At 39.5% G+C, this 18,354-nt stretch overlaps 1 protein-coding gene across 3 annotated transcripts in view; it reads left to right on the forward strand.

Annotated features, from left to right (window-relative positions):
* The first annotated feature begins 10,237 nt into the window (after window positions 1–10,237).
* Window positions 10,238–18,354, forward strand: part of CERS4 (ceramide synthase 4) — a 103,098-nt gene continuing 94,981 nt past the window's right edge. The window contains exon 1 of one of the 3 annotated variants that reach the window (XM_075204636.1): window positions 10,238–10,374. The gene's annotated coding sequence lies outside the window, so the exon portion shown is untranslated. The other 2 variants (XM_075204635.1, XM_075204633.1) reach the window with 2 other exon arrangements.

Below are 18,354 nucleotides of genomic sequence, written 5' to 3' on the forward strand. Positions count from 1 at the left end.
GAGCAGCGTAAGAGTCCAGGCAATAGGTCAAGGGGCACAGGCGGTCAAATGTAGTCAGATATCCAGGCAGAGGTCGGCAACGGAGAGAAACAATAGATTCAGCAATACTAGCAGCACAGCACAGCAGGAAGTATGCAGATGCAGGGACTATAATAACCCTGGGCCTGATTCATTAGTGATCTTATTGCCCCTCCCTGCCTTATAACTGTGCGCTGGCCAATAGAAGGGAACTGGGGGGCAGGTCCTATATTAATCACCTTGCCAAAGTTTAATTAGTGTGCGCGCCCGGCAATCCTGAATACCGGGACGCGGCGCTGCCTTACAATAGCGTCTCGACCATTGCCTTAGCAACGGTCGGGGGGGAAGAGGAAGTGATGTCCTGGTCGTCATGACAACGGCCGGGACGCCGGATGACAGCGGGGAGCGAGTCGCGGCGGTACAGAAAAATACGGTGATGTATGGCATGATATGGTGGAATATTATGCATTTATTGCATCACAAAAGTGAATACTAAGCAAACAAATATGTAATGAGCTCAACAATGCAACTGGAATACCCAGCTGGGACCAGCAATGCCTGTCAAGTTCACTGACACTTCTAAGGGTTAAGACAAACAGATGGCTGTACTTGGGATGTATGGTCACTGTATTCCAAGGTATAACAAGACATGGAAATAAGTAGGAGGCGGGTGTACATGGACACACCCTCTCTCACTGATTTCACACAATAAGGTGCTTTATCTTAGTATGATTATAGAGACACCATGCTTATTCTACAGTTACATATACTATGTAGAGTATTTACCATCTGTATTGCAACAGACATTTTAACAACATTTAAAGTTGCAACATAGAAAGGTGGTTTCTATAAAAAGGGAGGAACAGTTTCATATACTAATTTAAAGGCACGGCAAGGAATTATGTTTATGTGATGCAAATGGTATTTTGATTACATGATCAAGCTTAATATTTAACCTAAAGAAAATTTAAAGCTTAAAACAGTTTTGTTATACAGAAGCATGATTTGTCTAGTTATAACAATAGGTAACATCTCTTACAAACATTCTGGAATGTATGCTAGGGTGAATATCCAAAACATGCCTTTTACATAACACAAGGAATGTATGGGATATAGTATGGTCTCAACATCCTGAACCAGTAAAAATTCAGTGGATGCAGGAGTTCCCAGGTCACAAGGTAGTAGGGAAGATTAGGTGTGTGAAGGACAAATACAGCAGTATGTAGTGTGTCAATAAGCACAATGTGTTCAGCTAAATTGTTTAGTGCTTCAGTAAACTTACAAAGTACACATTTAATAAAAGAATAACAAAAGGCAAAGTAGAATTACAATATAGTTCATCATAGCACATACATGCAACAATAGTGCTCAGAAGAAGGCATTCAGGGTTAGGTTTGAGCAACACCTTAAAGTCAATGACCCCGTTTTTTTGAACATTATGGGCTAGATTTACTAAGCTGCAGGTTTGAAAAAGTGGGGATGTTGCCTATAGCAACCAATCCGATTCTAGCTTTCATTTATTTAGTACATTCTCCAAAATGAAAGCTAGAATCTGATTGGTTGCTATAGGCAACATCCCCAGTTTTTCAAACCTGCAGCTTAGTAAATCTAGCCCTATGTCTCTGACAAAGTGTAAGGTTTTAGGACAATGTATACCGCATTGGGTAAACCCTATATCCCTTTGATAAACGACTGCTTTATTATTATTCCAATAATTAAGTATCAATTTTAATCCTTATAGATATCAAAGGAAAGGTGCACCCACACATGCTAATTGCATAATCCACAAAAGAAAAAAAAGAAATAGAGAATGTGTATAACGGAGCACTCAGTGGGTAACATTTTCATAAAATCTGCTTGTAACCTTTACATTAAAAAAATTATTATATGTTTTTCCACCGACTAAGAAAGGCAATTGGTCCTAGTTTTTGTGACAAGAAACCAGTGTAAACATTAATTGAAACATCTGCTCACTTTATTCTTAAAAACTATCTTAATTTTAATCACTCATGCGTAGCAGTTAAATTAGTAAGGTAAGGGGTTCCAAAAATTTATTCAGATATACTTATCATGTTGGGGAAATAATAACTAAATAGCTTTACCTAATTGAGGTTTGTAACAGTCAATCTTAGTCAATAAGATTATTGTAATTGTGATGTACACTTTCATTTGTTTGCAATTATTACAGACAAGCAACTATGTTCTTATATCATGCTAAAAGATATTTATTATTCTATATTTCATATCCATATTACATATGGATTGCATAATTCTGTAATATTAAATCCAATTACCGTTGCTACAAAGTTTAATAAGTAATCATGTAACTATATTTCAATAAGGTGGAATTTGTGACATTATATTGATAGCTTAATCGTGTAATAATTCCGTGTTTAGGTTTCATGGTGGTGACTGTGTGCAATAATAACTCATATACAGTGAACTAAGTGGCACAAGTTGATGATTTATTTACTTGAATTTCATAATTTCGTACTTATAAACTGTATATATCGTGGTCTTAAATAACAAAATAAAATTGTGCAATTGAATATGAATAACAGTGAGGTGGTTTGTTTAGTGTGTGAGCATAACAATGCATTTCATTTGAACTAAGGTGGGATATGCATACAATGTGAAAAGAAATAGGCTGAACTAAAATAATAATGATTAAGAAACTAGTGATTGGTGATTTAGCACATATGTGTGACTTAGAACTGGTGAATAGTGAATACAGCACATATGCGTAATTTTAGAGGGTTATGTTCACCCTTGTAAATCCTTGAGAGACTAAATTGGAAGTAAAATCAGCATAATAGATCTTTATAATAACTCCTATAATTACCTATGTATAATATAAATAATGCCAATGGTAATGGCAGTCATACTCTCTGATCTAATGGTTAGCAAGTAGCTATCTCTCTAAATATCAGTTGTTTTCCCAGTCTAGCACTTTCCTTTGGTAGATGAAACGCAGTGTATTTATTACAGTGTATCCATGTAAAAAGACAATCGTAAAAATATCAAACATTTGTCGTGTTTTGTAACATAACTAAGTAGTCCTGTATCAGAAAGATCATAAAAATACCATTAAATTATTGAAATCATTGAGACTAGACTATAATGGGAGGCTAGACTATTCGATTCCCTCTTGAGGAGCTCCAGATGGAGATCTCTTCCCCTCAAACCCATCCTAATCTGTTCCATGGCAAAGGCCTGTAGTGATTTCGGATCACAATCATGGCATTCCTTAAAGTGCATTGCAACAGTTGTCTCTATCTCTTTTGGCTCTCTTTATACTGCCTACATGCTACAAAATAGTCAGTCGGCTAACGACTATCATAAGCTTGCAGAATAGGATGTAGAGGTCTTCACCTATAGCAGCTGCCTTTCCTGTAGAGCTCGAAACTTTCACAGGTACTCAGATGTCCACAGTTCTTAAACTTAGCATAGTGCAAGCTTATGAATATCACTGCAGCGAGGTATAGAAGGTGATGACAGGAGATGACAGGAGATAACCGTGGTCAGGAACAAGCTGGTGTCCGAGGACAGAAGCAGGCAGTGAGGTAAGGTTCAGGAAAGGGTCAGGGCAAGCAGATAGCAAGGATATCCGAGTAAGGGCCAGCAGCAATAAAACACAGTTCAGGCAACAAGCCAAAAGTCATACACAGAAAATCAATCCAGGTATCAGCACACTATACAGGAGCAGGTCAGCAACCAGGAACTGAATGCTATAACCGGCAACTTTCAGTGAAACTGACAGGAATTTAAAGGAGGAAAAGCCAATCAGGGCAGGGTCAGATTGAGCTGCAGGTGAGAGAAGTTCAAGTGATCACACCCTGAAAACAACACTGCAGCAGACAGAATTGGAACAGCAATTACCTGCTGTTCCTAACACAACATAGTGTAAATTGCATGGACAGGTTAAGCAATAAATGACGTTCGGAGAGTTACAATTTATAAAATCTTTAATTTTCCAAACTCTGGAGAACCGATCCTTATACTCCTTTGTTTGTATCATAAATTGGCATGCCTGACACGCAACATTTGAAAAAACCCATTGGTGTATTAGAAATTCCCTTGTTGGATGGTAAGACACTATGGACTAAATGATCTCTTAGGTTCTTGGATCTACGCCATGTCATAGATATCATGTCCTCTAGCACTTCTTTAAGATCATCATCAGACTTCAAATGCTCTATTGTTTCTGGAAAATATTAGTTATTTGCTGTCATTTGGAACAAAAAATCCTGATCATTCATACCTTAAAATTTGTAGAATTTGTTCATAGTTCTTTCTGCTTTTCGAATAATTCTATTGCTGTAGCCCCGGCGTGCAAGACTAGATTTAAGATCATTTGCTCTCTGAACATAGATTTTATCATCAGAGCAGTTTCGTCTCGTTCTAACTAATTCTAAGTAATTATTTAGCAATTCTCCCTTGGGTATCCCCTGAATTACTGCCAGGAAATGAGAACTCATAAAATGTAACAGACTGTCTGTTGGGTACTAAAAGACAATGCTGTAACTCCCGACAAGTTACAGCGACATCTTTACTGCAAATGTTTTTGTCCCCTACAAACTATTAATCCCGAATGTTTAAAAAACTTACTTGGAGCAAACGCGACTCATTACACAGGCCGACAGCACATAAAGACGTAGCTCTGTACACCGACAGTAATATTAGTACAGTTAAGGGCATAGTGCATTAGCCTCTGTAAAGACTATTTCCCTCTCCCACAATCCCAAAAAGAGGTTTGCGTATGTGGGCGCATATGCTGTCCCCATCGCAGTCCTTCTGATCTGCAAATAAAAATTATCTTCAAAAGCTAAATAATTGTTGGACAACACAAATTTGTATTTGTATTTGTATTTGTTACCACAATAAAAATTGGATTGTCTTTTTGTCCCATGTCCAGGAAATATCTGTCCACATATATTCCTTGATCATGTATTATATTTGATTATAGAGATTTGTCATCATATGAGGCTAGCATAGTTTTTTAAATGACACTCATGTTGTTCAATTTCGCTAGTACATCCAGCGCATCCCTGACATATGAGTCCAACTAGTAACATACTGACGTAAGTAATTGTCCAAATACTTGCTAACATTTTACGTCAGACTTCCTACACCTGAGACTATTTGTCTCCCTGGTGGGCTGCATTCGTCTTTGTGAACTTTGGGTAACATATAGATTGTCGGAACTCTTGGATTACTAACTTGCAAATATTCAAAATCAGACTGTGTTATAATTCCTATTGTGAAAGCATATTTTATTAAATTGTTATAATGGGACTGAAAATTTGCCATTGGATTAAATATTAGTCGCTTATAACAATCTTCATTATCAAGTTGGCGATAAATTTCACATAAATTCTTTGAACGGGGCCAGAAAACTACATCGCCACTTTTGGCCGAAGGCTTAATTATAATGTCCTTCCAGATTTCCATTTTTTTCAATGCCTCAGTTATGTCTTTGGTTTAATTATTTGTCTTACTAATTCTATATATTGATTGATAATATAATTGATCCAATTATTTGGACAATAAATCCCTATAGGGTTTCACCTGGGGACAAATTGAAATATCCAGGGAAAAATTTGATCTCTTACTCTTCAACCATGGTAATGTTACAGAGGGTGTTACGAGCCGTGGCTCCCCGACGGGCCGCCGCGGCTCGCTTCCGGCTCTCCCAGACGCCCCGGCCGTCTCCATGACGACCGGGGTGTCACTTCCGCCTCTGACGTCCCGGTTGCCTAGGCAACAACCGGGACGCTGTAATCCGGAGGCCGCAGCGCCCGGGCATATACCAGCAGGGAAAGGTAGGGCTATTTATGCCTATGGAGTAGACTCTGTGAGAGTCTTTTTGATTTATATTTGGTGCTGTCTTGTGATTCCCAGTATTTGTCTCGGTGCAGAGATTATGCAGTGGGAGGGGTTGTATTACTACGACTCCTATTGGCTCTCCTTGCTATTTAAGGCAGTGAGGACTTAGCCTCATTGCCAGTTATAGCTTCCTGTGTAGCTAGGCTCCTGTTCCTGTTTCCCTGCTCCTGTTCTGTATTCTAGTTTGGATTTCCGTGTATGACCCCTGGCTTGTTTCTGGACCTCGTTGTATTGCCTGTGACCCCTGACTTCGGCTCGTTACCTGATATCCCCGCCTGCTGCCAGCCCTTGACCTTTTGCCTGGATCTCACATCTCTGTGTTCTACTACGCTGCCTCAGGGTTCTCCCCAGTCAGTGCACACTACACGACCCTCTGTTTGTCTGCAGCCAAGTCTGTCCCCACCACTAGGGGCTCCAGCGAACACCAGACATCGGAGCAGATTCCGGGTTCTGTCGTGCTGACTGAAGGAGTTCCTAACAGAGGGTGGTTCTCCATCCATATGGATGGAATGATCTACTGAATCTAATTCTACCAAAATCTATGCTTGTATTTCTGCTGCAGTATCAAATTGTCGAATATAAGGATTAAGATACATACTAGTAGTGGTGGCCTGTTCTGTTTGATTATTAATAAAGAATTTATATAGTAAAAAAAGCATAAAATTCTTCTCCGGCTTGAACCTGTGAAAGTGTTGCGTTGGCGAAAAGGATAGGCCTTGCAAGGTGTATTCTTAGCAATACGCCTGGTCCTCTATGGGGGATAGTTGGGTTGCAGAAAAGAATCATTGGCCCTCACACCTTGAGAGTACAGACTTAATGCTGAGTAGGACTTGGCCCCTTTTTGTAACATTGGGCATTGGGTACCAGGGTAATATTGTGAAAATATAGTGTATACTCTTGTGGCATTACAAGTGCCAGCGAGTACTGACAACACTGACATGAGTGTTCTTGCATGCTTGTGCTTGCAATAGTTGGGCACCCAATTAGGAGATCAGCCAATAGCTGCTCAATCACAGATCGACAAATCACTGTGTGCAAGCAAACAACGCGTTAATGTATTTTGTTGTAGGAAATAGACATACTTCATTACTAGAACTGTTCTTTAACAAGAGGACAATCAATCAGTAGTTAAACAGATAATCATACCCGCACACTCTTTAAGTGGTATCACTGAAATTAGGGTTTGACAAAAATAAAGTTTAAATGAAGTGACATGTTTTTTAAAAAATGACAGTTTAAGGAGATCAGTCTGCCACTAATGAAATTGCCTGTACCTTGTAGAATTCCCCAGCTGGCAGACTATGTAAAAAAGTACATGAGTTTAGTTCTTCAGTTTCTGTTTTATTTAAAAACAAACTGATTTCCATTCACATTTATGGATATAATGGATATTTTTATTAAAAAATGGACTTCCACCCATCGGCACATCAAGGAATGCGACTCAATATAAAAAAGCGGTCATACACTCTGCTTATATATTTATAGATAACAAATAAACATTCACTTTCCTATTAAACCTTACACACTTGCTCCAACCCAGACTGCTCCTACATCATCCACCTATGCATGCTTGTATTATTATATTACTTGTTATTAAGCCTTGTACACACTATGGTATATATGCATGTAGAAAGCCCACTACTTTGCCTGTTCTTCTTCTACATCAGTAATGGACAACTGGCAACCCTAGCTCTGCGTGTGTCCTTACAACCATTCACCTGAAGCTCCAGCTCCTTCCTGATTTGTTAAAGCTTATAACACTTGCTTAAATGCCTGCTGATAAGTTATTACAGATAGCTGTCTCCTTGTTTGATTAAATTTACTGTTTTTTACTGAAATTAAGACTAATGGAGACCATTTCAAAGGATATAGGGCTGTCCATGCAGGCACTGAAGTGTATCAGATTGCCCATCACCGCTCTACATAAATGGTAGTTCAGATACAGAAAGTAAAGCTACCCAACTGTGCGAGTAAAATGTTTCTAAGGCCACGTACAGACCAGCGAGTGTTAAAACACATGGAAGCATTCATGTGCATGTTCCAAAGCTGTGTAGCAGCATATTGTGCTTTCGTAGGACTCTAATGAGCATTCCTGAGAGTTATTGAATGTTGACGCGCTACCGGCAAAGTTAAAATTGGCATGTAGAAAACCTTAAACACATCCATTTAATTACATTATTTGTGGGAGATCTGGAATTATTAGTCTTTGATGATGCATAGAAGGAAGATGAGTTTTTAATTAGTAAATATTGTAAAGTTCAAACAATTAGTGCAAAATAAGTCAAAAGTATTTTTAAGATTAGCGTTAACAAGACAAGGATGACGTTAGCTTCTTATTCGGTCAGCTTTTTACTTCTTATTCATGCTCCACCTTCTTATTCAGAAAACTATTTAAAGTATTAAAGCAAGTTGGATCACCAATGTAACATTATATTAACTCTAAAGGCTGTCTCTGACACAAATCGCAATTGTATTAAGCCTGACCCAACATGGGTTAGGGCATGAAATCAGGTGGCAAACTGAGCACCGTCACCATATTTTATCATTTTGAATAAGGAGCTGTAGTCTTGCAAGAGGTAAATCCCCTTTGGGGAACAAATTTGATAGTGGGAATCAACAGAGGGCAGTCAGTTACATATGACCCACTTGTATATTTCCTGGCCCAACAACGTTTTTGCCATGAAATCAGGTGGCAAATTGGGCATAGATGTCATTTTGAATACGTAGCTGTAGTTTTGCAAGGGTTGGTGTTTTTATTAACAAATTGCAACATAAATAAATAGCATATCACTTTGTCCAAAATAAAATAGACTATATATATATCAAACGATTTGGGTAAAAATGACCAATAGAAATGAAACTTCACATTTCTATTACAAACATCCCACAAAAACTACAACATCACTTCACAAGTAAGATATATACACCAAACAACAAGCCATTCCTTAACACAATATACACCCTTTACTGTCAGGAAATGAAAACAAACTTTAAGTGTATGTAAACCTTACTAAAAAAAAGGGATTTCCACAAAATCTAATATTGAGAGAACAGAATAGATAGCCATGAATCCATAGACTGACAGATGTTAGCTGCCACCTGGTGAGCTCTCAACCCCCGCCAGAGTGTACCCCAGCTCGCAGCATCCATCCGGCCCCTCTCCATTTCCCTTATTTTCCAAATCTTGTGCAGAATACTATCCACCACCACACTATAGGGAAGGATTTTGCCAATAATGGACCATAAACACAGTGCGCTCTACGTGTCAAATCTAACAACTGCACTAACTAAAAAATGAGTGCTTAAATCAAAATCCCCACACCTTTTGAGTGCTCCATACAATAATTTAGGGTAACTAACCCCCGAAAGACACGGAAGGCCTAAGGTGAGGGACACACCCTTGTAAAGGCAAATGGTGAGGGGCCAGATGGGTGCTGTGAGCTGGGGTAGACTCTGGTGAGGGTTGAGACCTCGTTATGTGCTAACTGAGATTTGCAGTGAATTGTTTCAGGGGATGTCTTGTTTCTTTGGTGTATATAACAATTTTATTTGTGAAGTGATGGTGTAGTTTTTGAGGAGGGGTTGTAGTAGAATTGGGTGTTATAATAATGTGAAGTTTTGTTCTTATTGGTCCTTTTTACCCGTTCATATTGTATATAGCCTTTTTTATTTTGGACAAAGTGACATGGAGTTTATTTTTGTTGCAATTTTTTAATAAAAACATTAACTCTTGCAAAACTACATCTACTTATTTAACATGTTCAAAATGGTGTCTGTGCCTGCTTTGCCATCTGATTTCATGCCCAAAACCTTGTTGGACCAGGCAACATACAAGTGTGTTATATGTAACTGACCACCCTGTGTTGATTCCCACTATCAAATCTGTGACCCAATCGGATTTAACCCTTGCAAAACTACAGCTACTCCTTCAAAATGGTATTTGTGCCCATGCTCTAACCCACATGATGGGCCAAGCTAAATACAGTTGTGATTTGTGTAAGGGACCCCCTTTAGTGTTACTCTAATGTTAAATCAGTGATCAGACTTGACTTAATCCTGTAAATGTAAAGTGTCTGCATAACAAGCTGGAACATGAATAAGAAGTGAATAAGAAGCTAACTTCAGCCTCATGTTAAGCAGCCAGAGATTTGATCTGTCCTCTCCCGTTATCTGCAGGCTTTCTCCTCTCCTTCACTTGTCCCTTTGACATGACACCTCCCTGTTCTTTCTATTTTCTCTTCCTAATTGAATCATGCTCCCACCCACTCACCCTTAACCCCCCCTTAATAGACCACTACTGTTGTATCTGCCCGCAGATTCCTTCCTCTTCATTCTCTCCGAACAGTCTGGCTTTATGTTTCTGTACCTCTCTGTCACTGACACTTGTTTTGACCCTCCTTTCTCCTGCCTTCCTCCCTCTCCTCCCATCTCCTCTCACGACTCTCTGCTCCGGGCCCTTTTCTGAGTCAGGTGAGAGTCTCCTGAATTGACATCCCTTTGTATAAGAAAGGAGGGTTCACCTGTTAAGGGAGGTGGGGTGATTGGCATTATTGATTTGAGGTAATTCTGATTTATAGTACACTGAGAGCTTATATAGTACCGGTTTATTATTACTTGTTGCAGTCATAGCGGACGGAAGGGATACTTGATTAAAGGTAAACTACTCAATACTGGTGAAGTATAGTTAAGTATTGAAATTTGTGTTTATAAAGGTGTGGCTGGAGTGAATATATGTTTAGTTGTGGATAGTGCTGGACATTATATTTGATCTCTTTAGATTGGATGCTATGAAAGTACTAAGAATGTACTGTATTGACATGTTTATTCAGTCACCCGTCTTTTCTATCACTTTTATAACATTGTATGTACAGTACTGTATAACAAAATCATTAGGTCGTTAGACTGATGTCTGTAGCACCTATAAGCTACAACACTAAAGATCTACAGAGGAGTTTTGCAATTTGTAGGAAATGATAACTATGTGTAGAACTGTGCGCAATGTAAAATTGTACATAGGCAGGACAAGAGTTAATGTCTCCACTGCAGTTTTATCCTTCACTGCAATGCGATGAGTGTTTGCCCAACAAAGGAAGGGTGTGAGTTCACCTCAGACTGTTGCCAAATACAAAAGAGTAATTATAATTTTAGGGAGCTTGCTCTCTTTATAAACCCTATGTCGCATACCCTACCTGTAATCTTATTTGCTTAGCACAATATTTTGCAAACTGTTTTAGTGCTCAAATTGTAACATGTGTAAAGTTTGTCAGGATCTTATCAGGCATAGTATATAATTTGCAGTCCTGCTTTGTATATTATTTTTAAAAAGTCTGTTGCTTGTCTTTACTTTTTTGATCATTATTATGCAATATTTTGAAGCAATGTTTCCCAACGTTTCATTTTCACATAGCACCAATGTTAAAATTCTAAAACAGACCAGTTTACTGCAACAGTATCTCTCCATAGAGACCTATGGATAAGATCTTGGTTGCAGGTTAGAAAACAGAGTTATAGTAAATGGAGTGCATTTCATAGGAGGGAAAGGTTACCAGTGGAGTACCCCAAAGATCTGTACTTGGACCAGTGCTTTTTAATATCTTTATTGGAGACATTACAAATGATATTGAAGGGAAAGTATGCCTTTTTGCATATGACACAACGATATTCAACAGGATAGACACACCAGGAGGGGTAAAACAAATGATTGGTGATCTAAGTAGACTAGAGGAATGGTCAAAAATGGTCAACTACAGTTTAATGCCAAAAAATGCTAAATCATACACTTGGGTTGCAAAAACCCAAAGGCAATATATAGTATTAATGGCACTATAATAGAGACTATTGAGGAGGAAAGGGATCTAGGAGTCAATATTTCAGATGACTTAAAGGCAGGTAAGCAAGCAACAAAGCAATGAAGAAGGCAAATCAGATGCTTGGTTATATAGGGAGAGGAATCAGTAGCAGAAAGAAGTAATAATGCCACTGTATAAGTCATTGGTACATCCTCATCTAGAATACTGTGTTCAATTCTGTATGCCATATCTCCAGAATTATATACATACATTAGAGACTGTACAAAGAAGGGCAAATGACATGGTGCATGGCCTACAGCACAAAACTTACACAGAAAGACTAAAATATCTTAATATGTATAGTTTGGAGCAGAGAAGGGAAAGGGGAGACATGATAGAAACTTTCAAATATATAAAGGTCCGGGAGATCGACCCGAAATTTGGGAGTCTCCCGGACATTCCGGGAGAGCTGGCATTTCTCCCGCATCCCACAAGTCCCTTGCTAAAATGACGCGATTCACCTACAATCGCTTCATTTTGGCCCCGCCCCCCGTGAAAAAACTGCATTTTACTCGTGGGGGCTGGGTCAAAATGACCGGGTCCCTCCCGCCCTCTAGTCACGCTCCTCTCCCGGACGTCTTCTGAAAGGAGGCAAGTATGTACTACTCATGAAGGCAGAACTGCGTACAACTAACTATAGTGCTCACAGTATTGGCTGTGTATTTGTCTAAAATGATAACCATGTTACATAATAGGCCCCCCTGTTTAAAGTACACTCTGGCCCCCCAGGTCTGGGCCAGGGTGTGATTGACACCTAGTGCTCTGCTCCTCCTCCCAGTAGCACCCCTCTTATTATTTGTTTTAGGTTAACCCTAAAACAAATAATAATCTTATTAGTATATAGTGCAACACAGGAGCAAAAATATCAGTGGGTGTATTTACTAAACTGCAGGTTTGAAAAATTGTAGATATTGCCTAAAGCAACCATTTAGATTCTAGTTATCATTTATTTAGTACATTCTACAAAATGACAGCTAGAATCTGATTGGTTGCTAAAGGCATCATCTCCACTTTTTCAAACCCACAGTTTAGTAAATATACCCCCAGGTTTTTTAAAGCAAAATGGCTTTTTGCATTTTGATTAATCAGCCCCAATGTTCAATACTGTAATAGAACATTATTATATAATCTATTTCTGTATGATTTATACCCCCATTATAATCAGCCAGGTATGTGTAAAAATAAATAAAAAAAATAAAATCCTGTAGGGAGAAGGAACATATAAAATAAAGTGCAATATAAAGTGAAGCAACACTGCAATAGCTTTTTTTATATTGATAAATATATATTGTACCGAAAACCCACTTTAAGGATGGGCCTCTACTTATGGGCCAGTGCAATGTGCTTGCCCCCCGGGCTAAAGTCTTCCAGCCAGCCCCTGCTCCCTAGTTCAGTGATGGGTAACCTGAAACACTTCAGGGGCCACCTGGTGCAGCCCTCTAACCTTCAAAAGGGCCACACATTACCCTATGATCTCAGTAATAAGTTTAAACAATACATATAATCAAAGAAATAGACCTATCTGTAATAACATATCAAAAGGTGTTTTAAACAAGTGTTACATGATATAACAAACAAATTTGACAATAAAGCAGCAAGGAGCTGGGGGCCACAGGTGAAAGATCGGAGGGCCGCCTGCTGCCCATCACTGCTCTAGTTAATAGGCAAACTTTTTTTATAGAATCTAACACAGAGCTGACCACCCTCTGCCCCTCAAAACTCTCCATTCTCTTGGGCTCCATAACACAGGTCTTTCCAGGTTTTCTTGTTACCTTTCAAGTAGCACACATAGGGCCTCATTTAGAGCTAGAGGTAAGTCCAGTTCGAAGGAGCCGTCTTTTGCACATTGGCTAAACCATGTGGCGCTGCAGAAGAAGAAAATTTAAGACACACAATTTCATTTCTCTACTGCACTTCTCATACTACTGATTTCTTATCTGCCATTTCAGCTTGGATGTCCCACTATTATCTAAAACTGTTTATTTTCCCCATATTTAGGTTTTCTCATGTCCTTTGTAACGAAACTCACTGTTTATGCCTCCATATGATCTCTCTGTGCCTCTCTCTGCACTTCTCTGCAGCCAGGCTCAAATAGCACTGATTGGCTGTGGTGTTATGAGTGGCTCTCGATGCGATCACATGATCGAATCTCTGAGGCGGAAGTTTCGAACTGCTTCTTATTTAAACCTGCACTGACACTTGCTCTGTGTCAGTGCAACTAGATTGCTGTGTTTCTGATTTCCAGTTCTCCTCAGCTGCTATCTAGTCGCTACCTACTCCCTCAGATCACCATGTGCCAGTATCGCCTGTCTGACCAAGTTTGGAGTTTCCTTGTGTACCTCACTACCCGATCTCCGTGTACCAGTTCCCGGCGTGTCTGACTACTCTTTGCTTGGTTTCATTGTACCAGTTCCTGGCGTGTCTGACTACTCATTACCTGATCTCCGTGTACCAGTTCCCAGCGTGTCTGACTACTCTTGGCCAGATTCCAGTATACCAGTTTCTGGCATGTCTGACTACTCTGATCTCCATGTACCAGTAACCAGCATGTCTGACTACTATGATCTCCGTGTACCAGTAACCAGCATGTCTGACTACTCTGGTACCTTCTCTGCATCCTTCCGGTTCTGCTGTTCTCTAGTGACTTTCTCAAGTATTCAGATACAGGGTTACATTCAGCGGTTCTTGGTGAGCACCGGGGAATCCGTTAGACTCCGCGCCTCTGGTCTGCATGGGCTAATCAGGAACAATACAGTTATCTGAATCGTAACACCCCTAGATTTTCACTTAATGTTGACAACACAATCATCGCACTTCTCAGTCTCACATCCTGGTGTAAATATTTGACTCTACCCTCTTCTTCTTACCTCTAATTATTGATGAACTCTTGGCACTTTCACCTATGTAGTATCTCTAAAAAATGCCCCCTTCTAGTACCCACCAAAATATTACTTAGTGCATTCATTATACCTTGGCTTGACTTTTTAGCTGTTAAATTACCTTCCTCTCCACACACTGCCCTCACTTATGTCCATTTTGAAGGCAGACTGTTGCCAGGCCTGCTTACATCACCATTTTTCACACTCAACCTTAGCTGCCCTTCTCTGTCAATCACTATACTGGCTCTCTCCAGCTCTAAAGACACAATTTCAAGTATTACCATCAACCTACTGTATAAAACCATCCTCAGTTCTGCCCATCCTATATATTCAAACCTGTCTCTAACTACTCTAAAGAGCTGTTGCTCCGGATCTCTCTTTGTTTCTTAATCACACAGGATTGCTCTAAACTTATTCCTCTTCTCTTGAACTCTTTTCCTTACTCAATGTACCATGTCCCCCAGCTTGTCAGTTGTAAGTGGTCACTGAAATGTACCTTTTCAGAAAGCTTACCTGACTCCTCCATTTAAAGGAGGACTATTTTAACACTTTTCAACTTTTCATTTACAGTTTCAATATGCTTGTCCCACTTATGCCACACCTTATGTATCACTTGTTCCGATTTTCCTTTTTATTGTAAGCCCTCTTGACCCTTTGTATAAGTTTGTGTATACCTTAAAATTGTATAGTGTTGCCTAAATATTGGATCGTAATAATAAAGACTGATGATATGGGCAGCACGGTGGCTAAGTGGTTAGAATTTCTGCCTCACAACATCGGGATTATGAGTTCGATTCCTAAGCATTATCTTTTTCGTGTGGAGTTGGTATGATCTCCCCGTCTTTGCGTGGGTTTCCTCCGGGTGCTCCATTTTCCTCCCCACTCCAAAAACATACTGGTAGTTTAATTGGTTGTTATCAAATTGACCATAATAAGTGTGTGTGTGTGTGTGATTGAATTTAGACTGTAAGCGACTGATGTGAGTAAGTTATCTGTACAGCGCCGTGGAATTAGTGGCACTATATGAATAGCTGATGATGATGATATAGAGCAAAAAAACATTACAGGGCATATAACATGTCAATGTCACTGGCCATACCTGTGTGAATCCACCAATCTGTACAGATTATTTCTGATAAAGTAGAGACTTTCGACATGTCACTGTAGAACTGTAAGGAGGGCGGTGTGGGTGGTGCAACTGCCCAGGGCGCAAGGCCGATTGGGGCGCAACACCCGCCCACTATAGGCAGCTGCCAGCGCACTTGCCGCAGAGCTGTCATATTTGAGTAACAGGGAGCCGGCATAATGAGAACCCCGGCCGGCTCCCTGCAACCTGCTCCCTGCAGTATACCTGACGTGCATATGTGACATCAGGACGCTGTATAGAGGAGCCTGAGACAGAGCAAGGAGATTGCAGAGCAAGAAGAACCAGGATGCAGAGACAAGAGAAGCTGAGCACCCTAATGTAAGTATATTAATGTAAAGGGGAGAGGGGGCTGTAAAGAACGGGGGTGAAGGAAGCTGTAAAAATTGATGGAAGGGAGGGGAGAGCGCGGGCTGTAAATAACGGTGGGGAGAGGTGGCTGTAAAGAACAGGGTGGAAAGAGGGGGATGTAAAGAACCGGGGTGGGGGGGAGAGGGTGTAGAAAACGATAGGGGGAGAAGGGGCTGTAAAAAATGGGGGATGAGAGAGCGGGCTGTAAAAAATAAAAAACAGGAGGGGAGAGAAGGACTGTAAAGAAAAAACGGGGGGAGGGGAAGGAGGTGGCTGTAAAGAAAAAATCAGGGGGGGGCGGAGAGGGCTGTAAAGAAAAGGAGGGAAAGAGGGGGCTGTAAAAAGCAGGAGGGGAGGGAGGGGGCTGTAAAGAACAGGGGGGGAGAGGAAGCTGTAAAGAACAGGGGGAAAGAGGGGGCTGTAACAAAAACCAGAAGGGGAGGGAGAGGGCTGTAAAGAACAAGGGGAAAGAGAAGGCTGTAAAAAAATGATGGTAGGGGGAGAGGGGGCTGTAAAGAACAGTAGGAAAAGGAGGGTGGCATAATAAGTAATTAATTATAAATACTAAATAAGTACTATTTTCAAAAGACCGTGATGTGTTTATCAGTAATAATAATTTCTATAAAATTTGTATGCCGTTAATTTGATTGTAGGGCTGGTGGAGGAAATAGGCCTTTGTATTAAATGGGAATGCTATTAATGCCGGGGGGTGGTGAGGGGTAACATAGTAACATAGTAACATAGTAACATAGTTGATGAGGTTGAAAAAAGACACCAGTCCATCAAGTTCAACCTATTTTGGATCTCCTGCAAATTGTTTGGTTTATTAAATGTGAATGCTTTTAATTTAATGGAGCTGGTTTGGGGTAAGAAGGCTTATTTATTAAACGTAAACACTAATGTAGGGCTGTTTAGGGGAAAGGAGACCTAATTATTAAATCCAGGTGCTATTTAATTTAATGTTGGGGCTATATGGGGGGGGAAATGAGCAATATTCATTAATTGTGAATGCTATTAATCAAATTCTGGGGCTGATTGGACGAGGCATGTTTATTGAACAAAAAAGCTAATGATTTAATGTCGGACTAATTGGATGGCCTAGGGGGATTCTTAGACCCCATCCCACTTAATTGCTTGTGAGATTAGTAAATGTTTACTGTGTAGGAACCCATAGCAATATATCACTAATTAGCTTTGATTAGTCTAGTATGCAAGCTTTTCTGTATGTTAATATATTTGTTTGAATGCTTTTTATGTGATTTTGGATGACTAGATTAACATTTTTCAAAGATTGACTTTCCAGTTAAAGAAATGCGTTGAAACCACACAATACTTTAGCAGTATCACTCCATCTTCGTTCATGTTGTTTCCCTGTTAATAGAATTTTAGCTCAGTAATAACCATTCATTAAAAATTAAAGATTTCATTTTATAAATTTTTTAAGCCTGTATATGTTAAAAGAGTCATATTAGTAATGTATACTCAGTACAACACAGCTACTCGTAATGTTGGTTTCAAACTTCTGACATCAGGCATACGATGCTGCAGTAGTAGTGTGAAAGTATTTGGAGAACATATATTCAAGTCCCCAGAAGAGAGATCATGTTCCAGATACTGTTATATACACTCTACAACAGAGTGTGTCTAGCACACAATCAAATGTAGGAAGGAGTATAAATTTCATATATTACTCTTTGGGTCACATGCATATAATGGTTTAAAAACAACTACACACCATAACCTCCATGGAGGAACTAATAAGAAATAAATTATGCTACAATAGATTATGGTTAGTATTTAATGTACCAGTACATCCAAAATGTTTTTTGGTTTTTTTTTTTCATTCCAACAGGTCCACATTGATAGATAGAGACAGCTCTACTAACACAAAGAGAAATATATTGATTTATTGCTGCCCAGGAGACTGGTAATTGGAAGAGAGCAATGTATGTATACACTTATTTATACAGTGCCACTGGTTATACAATGCTTTACAGATTTTCAGCAACGCATTCCCTAGAGCAGGGGTTGGCAACCTTTTTCTATCGGAGTGCCGGCTAAAATCTAGTCAAGCCCAGGTGTGCCAGTTGTGTGTATATATATATATATATATATATATATATATATATACACATACATATATATATATATATATATATATATACAAAATAAAATGAGAGGAGGCACACAATAGTGTAGTATGGCGGGTTAATTGAGCCAAGTGGAA

This window comes from Mixophyes fleayi, chromosome 1 (genome assembly GCF_038048845.1).
Source record: "Mixophyes fleayi isolate aMixFle1 chromosome 1, aMixFle1.hap1, whole genome shotgun sequence".
NCBI lineage: Eukaryota > Metazoa > Chordata > Amphibia > Anura > Limnodynastidae > Mixophyes > Mixophyes fleayi.